Source organism: Capricornis sumatraensis, chromosome X, assembly GCF_032405125.1.
Source record: "Capricornis sumatraensis isolate serow.1 chromosome X, serow.2, whole genome shotgun sequence".
Classification (NCBI taxonomy): domain Eukaryota; kingdom Metazoa; phylum Chordata; class Mammalia; order Artiodactyla; family Bovidae; genus Capricornis; species Capricornis sumatraensis.
This window is the reverse complement of record NC_091092.1, coordinates 29489160-29495144: the sequence shown is the minus strand read 5'-3', so window position 1 is coordinate 29495144 and position 5985 is coordinate 29489160. Positions and strand designations below refer to the sequence as shown.

Sequence of the window (5985 nt, the reverse complement as noted above, 5' to 3'; positions counted from 1 at the left end):
TCAAATGCTCAGTACACATATAAAAATACATTCAACCTCAATAGCTATCAAGATAGTACAAATTAAAACAGTAAGGTACCATTTGTGCTACCAGAGAAGTGCAAAGTCTGACAATACCAAACATTGTCAAGAAAATGAAAAGGAACTGCATATACATACATACCCCGTTTTTACTATGTTTCAGTTTATTATGCTTCACAGATCCTGCATTTTTTACAAGTTGAAGGTTTGTGCTAACTCTGTGTCAAGCAAGTCTTTGGCACCATTTTTCCAACAGCACTTGCTCACTTGGTGTTTCTGTGTCACATTCTGGCATTCTTCACAGTATCTCAAACTTTTTCATCACTGTTATATTGTTATGGTGATCTGTGATCAGTGATCTTCCATGTTACTATTGTAATTGTTTGAGGGGCTCCATGAACCATATCCATATAAAGGGCAGATGTAATTGATAATGTTTAGTGTGTTTTGACTGCTCCACCAACCAGCCACTGCCCCATCTCCCTCATCTCCTTGGGCCTCCCTATTCCCCGAGACACAACAATATTGAAGTCAGTCAATAACCTACAATGGCCTCTAAGTATTCAAGTGAAAGAAGACTCACATGTCTCACTCTTTAAATCAAATGCTAGAAATGCTTAAGCTTAGTGAGGGAGGCATGTCAAAAGCTGAGACAATCCAAAAGCTAATCCTCTTGAGCCAAACAGTTAGCTAAAGTGTGCATGCAAAGGAAAAGTTATTGAAGGGAAATAAAAGTGCTAATCCAGTGAACACACAAATGATCAGACAGCGAAACAGCCTTATAGCTGATGTGGAGAAAGTTTTAGTGATCTGGATAGAAGATTAATCCAGCCACAACATTCCCTGAAGCCAAAGCCTAATCCAGAGCAAGGTCCTAACTCTCTTCAGTTCCATGAACGCTGAAAGAGGCAAGGAAGCTGCAGAAGAAAAGTTTGAAGCCTGCAGAGGTTGATTTATGAAGTTTAAGAAAAGAAGCCATCTCCATCACATAAAAGTGCAAGGTGAAGCAGAAAGTGCTAAGATAACCCATGAAGGTAGCTACACTAAACAACAGATTTTCAGTGTATACAAAACAGCCTTCTATTGCAAGAAGATGTCATTTAGAACTTTCATGGCTGGAGAGAAGGTGTCAATGCCTGGCTTCAAAGCTTTGAAGGACAGGCTGACTCTCTTCTTAGGGGCAAATGCTGTTGAAGCCAAGGCCCATTGGCCATTCTGAAAATCTTAGGGCCCTTCAGAATTATGCTAAATCTACTCTGTCTGTTTACAACATGGTTTACTAAATATTTTAAGCCCACTGTTGAGACTTGAAGTGAACGTTGCTCAGTGGTGTCTGACTCTTTGCAACCCCATGGACTATACAAGGAATTCTCCAGGCCAGACTACTGGAGTGGGTAGCTGTTCCCTTCTCCAGGGGATCTTCCCAACCCAGGGATTGAACCAGGTCTCCCACATTGCAGGCAGATTCTTTACCAGCTGAGCCATCAAGGAAGCCCAAAATACTGGAGTGGGAAGCCTATCCCTTTTCCAGAGGATCTTCCTAACCCAGGAATCGAACCAGGGTCTCCTGCATTGTAGGCAGATTCTTTACCAGCTGAGCCTACTCCTCAGAAAGAAATTCCTTTCAAAATATTACTGCTCATCAACAATGCACCTGATCACCCAAAAGCTCTGACTGAGATAGACTATGAGATTAGTGTTGTTTTCATCCTGCTAACACAGCATCCATCCTGCAGCCCATTGATCAAGGAGTCATTTTGACTTTCAAGTCTTGTTCATAGTCATTGTTCAGTGGTCAAGTCATGCCCGACTCTTTGTGACCCCATGGACTGCAGCACCACAGGCTCCCCTGTCCCTCACCATCTCCCAGAGTTTGCCCAAGTTCATGTCAATTGCATCAGTGATGCCATCCAGCCAGCTCATCCTCCATTGCCCTTTCAAGTCATTATTTAAGAAATACATTTCATACAGCTATAGTGCTATAGATACTGAGTGATTCCTCTATGGATATGAGAAAATTACATTGAAAACCTTCTGAAAAAGATTCACCATTCTAAATGCTATTAAGTATATTGTGATTCATGGGAGGAGGTCAAAATAAAACATTAACAGGAGTTTAGAAGAAGTTGATTCCAACTCTCATGGATGACTTTGAGGGGCTAAAGATTCCAGTGGAGGAAGTAACTGCAGATGCTATAGAAATAGCAAGAGAATTAGCAGTGGAGCTTGAAGATGTGACTGAATTGCTGCAATCTCATGATAAAACCTTAGTGGATGAGGAGTGGCTTCTTATGGATGAGCAATGCAAGTGGTTTTTTGAGACAGAAACTATTCCTGGTGAAGATACTTTGAAGATGGTTGAAATGACGACAAAAAATTTAGAATATTACATAAACAATTGACAAAGCAGGGGCAGAGTTTGACAAGATTGACTCAAATTTTGAAAGAATTCTACTGTGAGTAAATGCCATCAAACAGTGTTGCATGTGACAGAGAAATTTGAGAAAAGAAGAGCCAACTGGCACAGCAAAGTTCATTGTTGTCTTATTTTGAGAAATTGTCACAGCCACCCCAACCTTCAGCAAGTACTACCCTGATCAATCAGCAGCCATGAACATCAAGGCAAGATCTTTCACCAGCCACAAGATCATAACTCATGAAGGCTCAGATGATGGTTAGTACTTTTTAGCAATAAACTATTTTTAAATTAAGGTTTGTACATCACTTCTTTCAACAATGCTACTGCATACTTAATAGACTATAGTAGAGTGGAAAAATAACTTTTATTTGCACAGGGAAAATGAAAAATTCATGTGACTCTATTGTAATATTTGCTTCGTAGCAGTAGTTTGGAACCAAAATCGCATTATCTGCAAGGCTTGCCTGTATTTTGGGATATCACATACGAGAGTAATTTGGCAATACCTAGTCAATCTGAATATGCACATTCCCTAATGCCCAGTAGTTCCACCTTTTGTCATTTATCTTTGAAAAACTCTTGCACTCCTGAAAAAGTAACCTGTTCAAGGTGTTTGGCACAGCATTGTAATAGGAATCAATCTAAAAGAAAGTGAAGTCGCTCAGTCGTGTTCGACTCTTTGTGACCCCATGGACTGTAGCCTACCAGGCTCCTCTGTCCATGGGATTTTCCAGGCAGTAGTACTGGAGTGGATTGCCATTTCCTTCTCCAGCGGATCTTCCTGACCCAGGGATGGAACCCAGGTCTCCCGCATTGTAGACAGACGCTTTACCGTCTGAGCCACCACAGAAGTCCAAGTCCATTGATTGAAGGAATCAATCTAGGTATTCATCAAAAGAAAAATGAATCATCTGTGTTATAGTCATGCTGTGTAATACAAGGCAGCAGATACAATGAATGATCTAGATACACATGTATTAACATGGATAAATATAATCATAATGTTAAATGAAAAATGCAAGCCACAGAATGATATGTATACAGGAAATCATTTATATGAAGTTCAGAAAACAATAATACTGTATCCTATCTTTGAACACAAATATACACAATATACTAACATGCATGGGAAGCAAACACACAAACTACAGTCTACAGGGTACCTGTGAGGAGAGCAGGAAGCAGTGTAATCAGGGGGCAACAACTCCACCCATAACATTTCTGTTTTTCTTTTTAATTTTTTATTTTGTCTTGGGGTATAGCTGATTAACAAACAATGCTGTGGTAGTTTCAGATGAACAGTGAAGGGCCTTCAGCCATACATATTACATATGTATCCATTCTCCACCAACACTTTTTTTTTTTTCTTACAAAAGGCAATGCATTAGCATTTATTAACTTTGGGTTAGAGTCATGGGTATTCAGTGTATTGATCTTTATATTTTCTCTGTTTGAAATAGTTCGTAATCTAAAAATAAATAAGACAAGAGAAAATAATGGACTTCCCAGGTGGCACTAGTGGTAAAGAACCCACCTGCCAACACTTCTTAAGTAAGAAATGCGGGTTTGATCCCTGGGTCGGGAAGATCCCCCAGAGAAGGGAATGGCTACCCACTCCAGTATTCTTGCCTGGAGAATCCCATGGACAGAGGAGCCTGGCAGGGTGCAGTCCATGGGGTCACAAAGAGTCGGACACCACTGAGCAATGTGGCACTCATGCACTACCCCCCATCAAAATGCCCACTCCAATGCATTTCTCTTATAAGCAAATTCCTACTAAAGCATTTATCCATTCAGCGAATGTTTATTGAGTAGGCACTATATACCCATCACTTGCTTTTAAAAACAAATGATACCTGAATCTAGATGAATGAATCTCTAATATTCAAATTTCAGTTACCAAGACAGACCAGTAGTTAAGATTTAGGAACCAGCAGGAGGAGCCTTCATGGTATCTCTCAAATGATAACCCATATCTGGACAGAAAAGAGAAAGTAAAAGAAAGGCAAAAAGCAAGTTGGGGAGAGAAGGCAGTGAATTTTAAAAGGAATACCTGGGAACACCTAGAGCTCACAAAGCTGTTACCTTGTTTTAGAAGAACCACTTTCCCCCTGTGAGTGGTCCCACTTCCTTTCAGATCTATCCCAGTTCGAACATAGGTGTTAAACCCAGGCCTTTGGTGAGCCTCAGATGCTCTCCAGTCAATGCCGAAGGAGGAGTCAGAATTACACCACATCAAAAGAAAAACCCTCTATCAAGTAGTAGTGGATGGTATAGGTTTTACTGGAGATTTTGTGGTGAGGAAGAGGCAAAGGTTTACATCAAAGAGCAAATGATTCATCAAAATCCTCAATTCCTGGTGCGTCATGTTACTGAAAGAACAAAATTTTAGAAATGGAGAACATATTAGTGGTTGCTACGGGTTAGGAAGGGTGAACAGGAAGGAGTTGCTGTGGTTATGAAAGGCAGCATGAACAATCCTTTAGTGATAGCAATGTTCTTGATATGGTGGTAGACACAAAAGCCTGGTGGTGGTTTAGTCACTAAGTCGTGTCCAACTTTTTACAACCCCATGGGCTATAGCCCACCAGGCTCCTCTGTCCATGGGACTCTCCAGGCAAGAATACTGGAGTGGGTTGCCATTTCCTCCTCCAGGGGATCTTTCCCACCCAGGACTCAAACCCAGGTCTCCTGCACTGTAGGCAGATTCTTTACCAACTAAGCTACACACAAGCCTACACAATTGATAAAATTGCATAGAATTAAACACACACATGCACACAGATAAAATGGCTGAATTGTATCAATATCAATTTTATGGTTGTGGTACTGTTGTTGTTATTGTTTAGTGGCTCAGTCGTGTCTGACTCTTTTGTGACCCCAGGGACTATTGCCCTCCAGGATCTTCTGTCCATGGGGTTTCCCAGGCAAGAATATTGGAGTGGGTCATTGCCTCCTCCAGGGGATCTTCCTGGCCCAGGTATTGAACCTGCATCTCCCGCATTGCAGGCGTATTCTTTACCACTGAGCCACCTGGAAAGCACCCTGTGGTACTGTACTATCATTTTATATTATCTATCATAGGGGGCTTCCCTGGTGGCGCAGTGGTAAAGAATCCAACCTACCAATGCAGGAGACACAGGTCTGATCCCTGGGTCAGGAATACCCCCAGGAGGAGGAAATGGCAACCCGCTCCAGTATTCTTGCCTGGGAAATCCCATGGACAGAGGAGCCTGGGGGGCAGGGGGGCTACAGTCCATGGGGTTGCAAAGAGTCTGACATGACTGAGCACACACACCCACACACACATCTATCATAGGGGGAAACTGCATAAGGAATAAATCAGATCTCTGTATGATTTCTTATGGCATTTGAACTTAGATTGTTTTAATAAAAATTCAGTTAAAGAAATATAATTAGTCCTCTTTATTGCTCAGTCCACATTCAATCTTCTTCTCATTTCTTGTCCTATCAATTTAGCTCTATCACACCTCTCAATTTCTGGCAGTAGCCAAATTGATACACTTCCAGGTATCTTACCACAA

The 5985-nt window shown here is 41.4% G+C and overlaps 1 pseudogene; it reads left to right on the top strand.

Annotated features, from left to right (window-relative positions):
- Nucleotides 1-569: 569 nt before the first annotated feature.
- Nucleotides 570-2674, top strand: LOC138071595 (tigger transposable element-derived protein 1-like; annotated as a pseudogene).
- The last annotated feature ends 3311 nt before the right edge of the window (nt 2675-5985 follow it).